Source organism: Amblyomma americanum, chromosome 10 (genome assembly GCF_052857255.1).
Source record: "Amblyomma americanum isolate KBUSLIRL-KWMA chromosome 10, ASM5285725v1, whole genome shotgun sequence".
Taxonomy (NCBI): domain Eukaryota; kingdom Metazoa; phylum Arthropoda; class Arachnida; order Ixodida; family Ixodidae; genus Amblyomma; species Amblyomma americanum.
In genome coordinates this window covers 18,063,135-18,074,991 of record NC_135506.1, presented here as the reverse complement: position 1 = coordinate 18,074,991, position 11,857 = coordinate 18,063,135, and the positions used below count along the sequence as shown (strand labels likewise).

The 11,857-nt window shown below is 49.2% G+C and overlaps 1 protein-coding gene across 1 annotated transcript in view; it reads left to right on the top strand.

Annotated features, from left to right (window-relative positions):
- The first annotated feature begins 2,926 nt into the window (after positions 1-2,926).
- The window catches only part of LOC144106371 (prolyl 4-hydroxylase subunit alpha-2-like), a 49,018-nt gene continuing 40,087 nt past the window's right edge, over positions 2,927-11,857 (top strand). The window contains exon 1 of the mRNA XM_077639151.1: positions 2,927-3,055. The gene's annotated coding sequence lies outside the window, so the exon portion shown is untranslated. The remainder of the gene's footprint in view (positions 3,056-11,857) is intronic.

Here is an 11,857-nt window from a genome sequence, read left to right as displayed (position 1 = left end):
ACTAGACAAACATCACTCCGAGGAACAGTGGGAGTCTGACCTGCTCAGCTCTGACTTGGCGACGCAGCGAAAGCTGATATCCCAAGCAAGAGCAACTGCGGTGGACATTGGGGTCCTGAAATAAGGACTCCACCCAAAATCTGTATTTTCGCCTCTCTATCCTACCTTTTTGGAATAAATGTTTTCCACTACTACTTTAGCGTTTCGATGGAGGCGAAACGCAAAAGGCGCCCGTGTGCTGTGCGACGTCAGTGCACGTTAAAGATCCCAAAGTGGTAGAAATTATTCCGGAGACCTTCTCTATGGCACCTCTTTCTTTCTTTCACTCCCACCTTCCTCCTTTCGCTTACGGCGTGGTTGGGATGCCCACAGAAAAGCGAGACAGCTACTACGCGACTTGCTTTCTTCAAAAAAACCACTAATCTCCGTCAGCTCAGCATCCAAGCACTGAGTGAAAATGATAAGTCAGTACGAATATCAAAGCTGAACCAAGCTTGATTTGCAGGGCAATATTCCTGAACACTTGTTACCTACTAAGCTGTCCACCACGACTTCATGACACAGAATAAGGTATTTTGAATAAAAAGCTGGGCGTGAACCTCTTTTTGAACTTTCTATGGACTTGACCAAAGAAACTGTCGCTATACAGGGTCACTAATTATGCCCCAAGCTCTTTATAGCCGCACAAAAAGATTCTCATGTTTCAACTCGCACTGCTGGACCACGTGCTATTTACCCTGCTCACTGACGGTCGGGAGTAGGCCGTTGCTAAGACAGCCAGTCGGCAGTCAGCGGAAATAAGGGTACGATGATTAACGTTCTATTTAATATTCATCCGCCATCCTCCCACGCGTGCGTGCAGTAAGGCCGTAGCGTAACCCCTCCGTCACAATTAAAACCGCACGCTCAACTGTTCGTCCATGCGTCGTCCTCCGACGAGCTTCCCTGCTAGCGCATCTGACGCGATATTAAATTACCGGCTTGCAGACACGAGCAACGCGATGTGCGTATAATCGATGACGTGCCGCTTTCCCTGTACGCCCACGCGTGCACTCCCCATCGGAGGAAGCGGATCTTCTCCGAGACCTCAGCGCCGGAAATGAAGTCTTCACTCTACGCAGGCCTTAGAGGCAAAGTACGCCGCGTGTGTCAGTCGTGCTCCACGGTAAAGGCGTGTCGCGGGGGGTAGTCTCTGCGCGGGATTTCGGCGCTTCGCTAAGTGCATTCGTACGCAAATGAGCTTCCCGCGCTCGTTCTGTGTTTGCCTGCGTGCGCCCTTGCGTACGAGTGCGTTTGTCGAGTAGGTGCATCTACGTTTGTTTGTCGTTGCGTGTTGAGTTTGTGAGGACTGCGCGTGCGCGTTTGCGGCGCGCGCATTTTCTGAATTGCAGCGCCCTTGCGACAGCTACGACATTGCGTATCTACGAATTTGAATATTCTGCGCTGGCAGTTTTCTTTTTTTTTTTTTGCTGTCGTCCGCTGTCAGAGGTGTGTCAAGGTTCTGTCAAGGTGCGACTTGTTTAGTACACTGGCGATGTTTGTGTGTCAGAGGCGCCGTGGTCGCGTAATGCGTCTGCGTCCTGCTCACGCTCATTCAGGTCATGACGAAGAGGGGAGTGCTTCTGGTCTAGGTGAAGGTCACGTCACGAGTGGTGGCGGAATAGTTACGGCGTTCCGGCTGGCATCCGCTTGCTCTGCAGTGACTTAAAGCTCAGTAACTGTCTGCTTAGAAATGGGATCACGTCGACAAAAATTGTAGGCATTTCGAACCGCGTTTCATTTGGCTGACGGTTTTTGTGCCACACCACCACACCAGCCATCTGACATAAGAACTCGTCTCACTTGACTATATAGACAATTCACAAGGCCCGAAGTCAGCAGTTTGCATAGATGGCGCTGTGACCACTAAAGGAAATCGTGCAAGACATGCTCTGCATCTGGGAGAAAGTACTCAACAAGTGATGATTCCTCGCCGAATCATTTTCTTATTACCCGTTCGCATGCCTTGATGTCCTTCGCAGAGAAACTTATTGTGTGGGCGCACTGATTATTGTGCGGGCCCAAATGATTATAGTAGATGGTTAAGCCAGTAACGGCGCCTTCTTCGAAAAGCAGGATAAAAGCGTTGTTGAAGCGCTGCTCCTGAGAAAACTCCAGTGTAGAGCTTGTTTCACCTACGGAAAAAATCATGCGTGCCAAGACATTTCATTGGTACATTATGACTCCATAAACAGGATGAACTAGCGATTACTCGAACAAAAAGCTCACCGCAAAATTTCTACAGCATTCGTCTTCGCTTTCTAATAGTCAAATCTCACTTCAATCGGCTATATCGGCTCACTGCACAGACATGTAAACGTGGAATCATTCGAAATGAAATGCGCTCTCTCAGCGAAAACCCCACAACGCTCTCTTCTGTATGCTGCGCACAAAATCCCATGGTGCAACAATGAGGATGACCGCAGCCCACTCGACCGTAGAGCCGTGGAAACGGCCAGTCAAGGGATGGCACCGCTGCCGAGCTCTACTGGCTCTGCAGCCATCTTCCCTTCCCTCTTTCTCCTCTCCCTCTTTTAAAGCCCGGTCCGCACACAGTGGAAGAGGGGTGGCGTCCTCCATTGGCCGTGCGCAGCTCTCCCTCTCCCAACGGGAATTCAGAAGCGGCGGCTCGCCCCGGCTCTGACGGATGATATGGCTTCAGCTGAGCCGTGCTGGTCGTCCCCAGTGGCCGCGTAGCCACAACGAGCTCGCCGCAACCGCCGGGCTAACTACTCCTCCGAGCACCGGTGAGAGGACTCGCTCCGTACGCACACTCTCGCGTTCCGCCGCCGAAGGCAAGGGCCGCACCAGTGGGACAGTGCGCTCCTCTTCACCGTCGTCTCAAGGCGGGTCGTCGTGGAGGTAGCGTTGGTGGCTCGCTCGCTTCGCTCTCCGTCCCACGAGAGGAGCTACGCTCCGCGCTTCTTTTCGGCGCCGTCGCCCACCGTGGTCCGTCCGTGTGTGCGCGCTGCGTTGCCGAAGCCCTTCAGACGCTCCTGGAAGATCTATGCGATCGGTGAGCACACCTGCTGTTCCTTTGGATTATATACCCCCTCTTCGCTGCGTGCCCTTCGCCGCCTGAACTCCTCTTCCGTCTTCGACGGCGCAGCGTGATTCGAATGTGTGATCAGTGAACCTCGGCGGAGATTTACGGGAGAAGGACGAGTAGCCGGTGGTCATCGGCGGTGCGCTGCGGGAGAGCTCGCCTCGTACTTCGGTTGCCGGTGTTGTTATTGTCGCTTTTGCCACCTCTTCCTTGGACGTCGTCGTCGTCGTGGGAGATAGCATCGACTTCGAGAGAAGCCCCCTAGCTCATAGGTAAGACTTGCGTGCTACGCACGATCTGCGCGGAGTAACGGGTGTCCTGCATTCATTTACCCGCACGGCGCGCGAAATTCGCGGATCCTCGGTCTTCGTCATTTCCGCTTGTCAACCTGAGGCTGCTGCGCTTTGGAAGCATCGCTTGTTTATGGCACTCCCCGCATTGGCCTTTTCCGTCTTCATCACTCATTTCAATGCCTTCCTCCTCACTAGTAAATTTTGTATCAAGCTTCAACTCTAAGGTCAAATGAAGCTCGTACGAGCTGGTGTATGCATAATATAGGATCATGCAAAAGAAGTTCGTGGTCGGTTGAATTATACCCTTTACTCGCTTTTTTTTCTTTTATGTGACAATGACTTCTAGGGTTGAATTTTCAATGTTCACCGACTACTGCGTCCGTACATCGCAGCAACACTTTCTCGTCCACGCTGAGGATCTCAGCTGCGTGATTCTCTAGGTCTGAGATTATCCGGGACCCGCCGCGGTGGCTCAGTGGTTAGAGCGCTCGGCTACTGATCCGGAATTCCCAAGCTCGAACACGACCGCGGCGGCTGCGTTTTTATGGAGGCAAGACGCTAAGGCGCCCGTGTGCTGTGCGATGTCAGTGCACGTTAAAGATCCCCAGGTGGTCGAAATTATTCCGGAGCACACCACTACGGCACCTCTTTCTTCCTTTCATCTCGCACTCCCTCCTTTATCCCTTCCCTTACGGCGCGGTTCAGGTGTCCAAAGATATATGAGACAGATACTGCGCCATTTACTTTTCTCAAATACTAGTTACTATCATTATTGTGTGGGTGGTTAAAGCCCTCGTCTACTGAGCCGGAGTACCCGGTTTCAAACCCGATCGCGGCGGCCGCGTTGTGATGGAGGCGAGACGCAAAAACACTAGCGTATGCTGTGCGATGTCAGTGCACGTTAAAGATCACCAGGTGGTCGAAATTTTTCCGAAGGCCTCCCTGGGGATACAACCAAGGAAAGAATATATCTGTAGAAAAAAAAATAATAATTGGTTTTTGGGGAAAGGAAATGGCACAGTGTCTGTCTCATATATCGTTGGACACCTGAACCGTGCCGTAAGAGAAGGGATAAAGGAGGGAGTGAAAGAAGAAAGGAAGAAAGAGGTGCCGTAGTGGACGGCTCCGGAATAATTTAGACCACCTGGGGATATTTAACGTGCACTGACATCGCGCAGCACACAGGCGCGATAGCATTTTTCCTCCATAAAAACGCAGCCGCCGCGGTCGGGTTCGAACCCGGGAACTCCGGATCAGTAGCCGAGCGCCCTAACCACTGAGCCACCGCGGCGGGTCCATAGAAACACAAAGGAGTGCGTTTTTGATGATTGCAAAAAGGATTAACAAACAAAATCAAGCCTGCCGAAGGGAGACCTGCGGATACATTGACTGTTATAGTGAAATCTTCCAATATATATATAAAAAGTTGGTTTGTAATCTATTTTTTGTTGAGAAATTCTTTTGTCAAGAATTGCTAGGTATGTGAAAGGCAACGTGATTAAACGCGTCTCGTGTGCGAGTTCAATGTGCTGCAAAATAAAATACGCATGTCTTGTCCTCTAACGTCGTTGATCATGAGCGTGATTTCGGGACGTACCAAATAGAAAGCCAGATGTTGGTCTCTTTCGGTAGTTTTTTTTTGTAGCGGGAGCTACACTGGGCTTAATTATTGGTTTTGGGGGGAAAGGAAATGGCGCAGTATTTGTCTCATATATCGTTGGACACCTGAACCGCGCCGTAAGGGAAGGGATCCAGTCGAGCATTTCTCAGTACATGGGAGAGACAAGTTGTGCGCATGCGCCGTTACCATGGCAACCGAAGTGGAGCAGAGTGCGGCGAGCGCTCCGCCGTCAAAGCCGAGCGGGCCGTCACGCGGATGAGCAGTTGTGCGCATGCGCCGATACCATGGTAACCAGAGACCCCACAGCTGCGCCGCGTTCTTCGTCGCCGCCTCGACGCACGCCGCTCTATCACAGGAACCCCGTGTCGTATGCGCAGAATTGCGTATAAAAGGCGGAGATGTAGTGGGCGTCTGTATCACAATGTTTGGCATGCATGCAGAGGAGAGTCCAGCCGCTGCTAAAGGGCAGTATAGACAAGAGAAGATTAACTCTTCCGATCCTGAGGTTGTCGCCTGGCAGTTGGCTTGAACCAAATAAGAACCCTGGAGTCTGTGTGTACGTGAAACAAGGTACCACTGCTGTCAGACATCTCCCTTCGAGCGCGGTGAATAATGGTGAAGCCTGCTGTGTTCGGATCCTGGAAAGCGGCATTATCATCCAAGGAGTCTACGTGGCACCGGGAACATCTGTCAAGCTGACGATTGGAGTGGTTGCCACGTGTATACCAGCCGATGGCACGGTTTCACAGTTGTGTGTGACTTTGGGTGATTTCAACAGGAAACAGGACACTCTTAGTTTAAAAAAGAAAAGTTTGATTTAGCTTCGTACCCTCACGTCCAGACTACACAACGGAGAACTACCATAGAGATTGTATACTAAATAGGGTCTGCCAAATCGAAATACTCTATCGACAAAATTGAGACCACTGCATGCTAATTCACAGATCATCGGGCAGTCTTCGTCTCTGTCAAGCAAAATGTATAAAAGATGTGTATACCCAATGTCTCTCATTGATAAACATACAGTGACCACAACAAGCTCAGCCAGAGAAACGTAAATCTCGCTACGTATATCCTGGCATAGCCGAGCTAAGCCACTACCAATCTTTTTTTTTGGCATTGAACAACGTAATGCCCGCGAGCGCTTTTATGACTGTTTGCGGCGCGAAAATGCGTGAGCGGCTTTTTTTTTCTTTCGCGCGTATTAATCATTACTTCCAAAGGCCTGGCTCACAAATAAGTCATCACCTGCCCACAGCTTTCGTGATCCTACCCTTGCTCATCTTCCAGATCCACTTAGTACGCACTGTAGCGTATGCATTAAAGGCAATCGTCTTTCATCGGACAAAGATCACCCTGGTCGTGCGCTTCTAAGCATTAGCACACCGTTTAGCAGTTTGTACGAGCTCGCTCACATCTCCATAATCTCCTCAAGACAACTACTTTGTGCCAATAATCTGACCACCATTATCTAAAGCACCACACTCCGCGTCGGCATATCTGTCGGATTCATGGCGTCCCAACCGCTCCGGCAGTGCCAATACTCATCTTTTTTTTATCTCTTTTCAGCGAGCAAGAAGCCAACGAAACAGTTCCGCCAATTCTCCGCTCGTAACGGTGTCAGCGGTGCAGATAGCACATCCAGCTCTTCCAGGAACCAGAAATGAGATGCGTACGCCCGTTCCCAAGTGGGCACCTCTTTCCTTCTCTTTTTACGTTTTTTCTTTCATTTCTCAGGCAGCTGGCGCAATCAGCGCGCTGTGGGAACGCACGGCGTCCACATGCAACAGCCGAATCCAAGCGAGCTTGGATGACAGAGCAGCCGCAACCGGTGCCTCCAGCCTCACGACCTTGCTTGATATGCCGCTCGCGCTTCTTCGCGACTCTCCCCGTCAAGGTTCGCCTCGTAGCGGCGTTAAAACAAGTATGGTGCATGCGGACGCGCTAAGTATATACCGTCGCCCGTATGCGTCAGTTGGGATGGATGGGAGAAGAAATGAGAAAGTCAGACCCGCGCCGCGCGAGGACATGGCATGTATACCGTCGTGAAGGGTACTTCTACACACTAAACAAAAGGAGTAAAAAGGGAGTAAAACTGTCCTCTAGCGGACACCCTTTTATAAAAGGGTGTTCGCTAGGGGACAGTTTGCCCCCTTTTTACTCCCATATGGGTGTATTTGTGTTTAGAGTGTAGCACCATGGTCGCGAGGTGGAATTGCTAAGGGGCAAAGCCCAAGGTGATTCCTCCAGAACGCGAAACCTACGGAAAAGTGAGGATGAATGGCTGGTTTCTACGTGCACAGTTAGACTTTGAACAGTCATGTGCACTGTAGTGAAAAGCTTCAGGAATAATTTCGTTTTAGTCGATTTTATCTTTGATGGCTCAGTAACTGGGCGTCTCAGCAAGTGTTGGTTGTTTGGTTGGTTGGTTTTGGGGGAAACGAAATAATAATAATAATAATAACAATAATAATAATAATAATTGGTTTTGGGGGAAAGGAAATGGCGCTGTATCTGTCTCATATATCGTTGGACACCTGAACCGCGCCGTAAGGGAAGGGATAAAGGAGGGAGTGAAAGAAGAAAGGAAGAATAGGTGCCGTAGTGGAGGGCTCCGGAATAATTTCGACCTCCTGGGGATCTTTAACGTGCACTGACATCGCACAGCACACGGGCGCCTTAGTGTTTTTCCTCAATAAAGACGCAGCCGCCGCGGTTGGGTTCGAACCCGGGAACTCCGGATCAGTAGTCGAGCGCCCTAATCACTGAGCCACCGCGGCGGGTGGAAAGGAAATGGCGCAATATCTGTCTCATATATCTTTGGACACCTGAACCGCGCCGTAAGGGAAGGGATAAAGGAGGGAGTGAAAGAAGAAAGGAAGAGAGAGGTGCCGTAGTGGAGGGTTCCGGCATAATTTCGACCACCTGGGGATCTTTAACGTGCACTGACATCGCACACCACACGGGAGCCTTAGTGTTTTGCCTCCATAAAAACGCAGCCGCCGCAAGTGTAAATGCAAATGTAAATGCAAATTCAGCAAGTGTAAATGCAGGTCGTTTGTGAGAAAAGGAAAAACGTAGTGACTGTCTCACTCTAGGCGGACGCTTGAATCACACATTGAGGGAAGGGGTCGGATGGAGAGAGTGAAAGCAAGATCGCAAAAGAGGAGTCGTTCTGGACGGCACCAGATAAATTTGGACTTCTTGCAGGGGCACGTACCTTCACCTCTGCAGGTGGTCGCACCACAGCCGGACGTTTTTTTTGCATTTCGCCTGCATCGACATGCGGCCGCAGCAGCAGGAATCGAACCCAGGACTCGGTGCTCAGTAACCAGGCGACACAGCCACAGAGCTACCGCTGCGTTTGAAAGACAGAGTTAAACAATGTAAAAAAAAAGAAAAGCACACATGACAGGCCGAGGCCAGTCATTGAACCTATTGCGAGTGTCGTGTCGATTTTGTGTTCCCTTTGTACGAACAGGCGAATGGTTGTTTACCTTGAAAACCGGTGAACATCATAACGTTATTCTAATCGTAATAAAAGTGGAGGTCACCTACCTCCCGAAAGAAAACTCTGCCCGTTACCACCAACGCTTATGATACGTTTTTTTAAGCATACTGGTGTCCTTTGATACTTTAGTATTTAAGGGCCCTGCTTACGCACCTATTATTGCACCTGGGTTAATGAAGGAAGTGTTAACCGTCCATGTTACACAGCAGACCAAACCACGTCAGTATAACCGATATTATCGCAGACCGAGTCTGGCAACGTCGGTCCGCATCGTTAACCGAGAAATTGGCCCAGTCCGTTCCCAGAGAGTGCGCATCGGCGTACAACTCCGACATGCCTATGATGGGGTTCGCTTCAACGACAGATAGCCGTAACGACCTTTGAGAGAGCGATTGAATGTATCTATATGTAGGGCCAGACGAAAAAAAAAAAGCACCTATATGTCGGTATGACGGCCGAGTTGATTGTAGGATCGGCTTCGGCTGATGGAGCCCACACACAGTGGGAAGGAAATTCGCTTGATGACTGCGAGCATAAATAGAAACTACCGGGCGATACGAATGGTATATTCTGTTGCATATGTAACATGTCTTACTGCTCGCTGTTGCGCGGTGTGCGTGGACTGGGCAAAACACTTTCGCGTCACGTTGCGTCTTTGTGGCGTCGTCGTCTGCTTTTCTCCTGGAGAACAGACGTTAAGGCTCTTTGAAAGACATGATAGCGCAAAAATGGCAACACGGACGTATAAGGGAACAGGACTGAATCCTGAAGGCTCTGAATCTTGAACGCAGCATCGCACTGTTCTGTGGTATATCTTTTGTACTTGGCTGACCAGACCTCCAGTTCCCACAATGCTGCACGCATTTGCCAAGCTAGAGTTCACAGCCCTCTACTTTTTCTAAATTTATTTCAGTTATTTAATTTTACTTCCTGCAGTTTTCTTTGCTTTCTTTGTTTCACTCCGTGGTGGCCGGCGAGGTTCCGCAGGCACCGTAAACACATTACATGTGTCACCTTAAAGAATAGAGAAACATGTTTGCAGCGCCCCGTAACAACAAAGCTTGTGCTTTTGTTTTTACTTTACTTCGTTGTTTGTCGTTCAATGGTGCGACCGAGCGTGCTCGATACCGTCTTTCTTGAGCTCCCTTTATTATTGTTCTTGCATGGGGCAGAATTCGACACGAGTAGGGTTCCATGAGTCAGCCCGCATGTAGTGTTCTCGGCGTTTTAAATCATGCATTTCCAACACGAAAGTTCGTGCGTGCAAATCTAGCATTTGAGGGTGTATCTGGCGTTTTACGGCAGTCCATTATAGAGCGAACAATCACGAACTAGCTCAGGAAAAAATAAAAGTAAAGAAAACTTTTCGGACTAAAGTGAACGCCGTCAATTCTGACGAGGTTATTGGAGGTCGGTGACGCAACGCTGTCTTTATTTGTATTCATATTTAAGAACTTTGTTCTTTATGTGCTGCAAATAATAAGCCCACTCCTGTTCCGACGTGTACACGTTTGTACATAGCGATGGTTTGGTTGTGCGGTGCTGGGGTCATTTGATACTTTTATATAAGCTATATAAAAGGACCGATGAAATAATGTTTCGGGAACAGCAACATAAAATGCGTACAACGCACAAAAGTAGATAGCCCGTGCAAGGGAACTGTGAAGCTTACCTTACACAAACTCGCAACTTTTTTTAATTGAAAATGTACCACATCCAACAAAAATTATTTAAAATTGAATCTTAACAAAAGTATTAGAGGCATTCAAATTTTATTGAGGCCTTGCCATAAGTATGATGACGTCATTATCATCATCAGCTCAGTTGCACGCCCCTCAACTGTAGTTCAATTAGAATTGCTCAGTTGTAAAGTACAGGGTTAATTGGAGAGGCATGGTAGAGGCATTTGCCCTGCAGTGGGCGTAGTCAGGCTTATGATTATGATGATGATGATGATGACCTGCGCCAGCTACGGGCACTCCGTCCAGGAAAATATCTTATTGTCACCCCCCCCCCCCCCCCCCAACCTGACTCCGTGCCGCTTGCGGCTATGTTGTTCTTGCCTTGGAATCCGCACCTTTACTCGACCGACTTTCAAATACCTGTACTTTACATTACATGTACTGCTAAAAAGGAGTCAATTTCTCTTTGATTTCTGCTATTATAGTGTTAAATAAAGATAACTCTGATAAACACTCGGCCTTTTTTTTCTGCCTTTGTATATTGATGCTTTTAATTTTCTTATTTTCGTAGCTCGGTACGTAGTCCTTAGCATAATTTCACGTCTTCTAGGTGGCCGGCAGATTTGGGCAGTACAGTCGAGTGAGCGCTGGCATACAGTTTACTAACATAGAGCGATGTTAAGTTACTACAGTACGCAGCAGTATACAGCGCCCTTCGAATGTTTCAACACACACTGGGAAGTTGATTGTTCAATCCAAAAGTCCAGTTGGTCTCTTCTCCGGGCTGCCTGTCAGTGCGCTGAGCGCACTCGTTCTAAGCAGGATCTACGTCGGAGGCAATCTTATCATCAAAGCCAGCAATTGCCCGTAAGGAAAAGTGTAAGACCCCCTCGCCCTCTTCTGCTTTCGGGGCAGTGAGAGGTCGAATAGGGCTATCGCCCTCAGGCTTTTAAATCAAAACGTGACCGGTGATCGGAGGTCGTGAGTTGTTCGACATAAGCTTTCGTTGTGTTGAAAACCCGCGGGCGCTTCGCTGTTATGTGCGCGGCACGCTTGCACTATCTAAGGTGTGAACTAGGGCGTTCCGAGCAACGCTGCAAGCAGACTGCGCAACGAACATCTTAATTCATTTCTGACACGTAGACGGGAAGGTCTTCATCGAACTGCCAAAGCACAGCGAACCTGCACACCAAGAAAAACTATCACGTCCTCCCACGAGGCACTGTCTGAGTTGTGAACGGCGTCGACTCCAGCCAGATATCTTTTAGCCTATCAGTTGCGAAACTACGAAACGCCTACTCTAAGTCAGACCTTGAGCAGTGCACAGTTTTCAGAGGTTAACAGCTCGTGGCGCCGCTTATGAGCAAGGAAGTCAGCTTTTGGTGGCGCGTGCAACTTTCATTTCGGTGCAGAGAAGTTCGTTTGACAGCCACTAGGTACTAGTATTGGTCAAGATAGGGCACCAGATATTGATAGGTGTGTGTTACTAAGGCTCCGAACATGTGCCTTCTATGGTCAAGTGATCCATCTCGACATTGGAGTTAGTGCACTCATTAACCACCAGGGGATAGAGTGCGAGACAGTATCGCTATCACGTTTCAAGTGTCTGGAACAAGACGTCATGGTGTTTTTTTATATATAGTCTATACTGGCTTTTCGACGTGG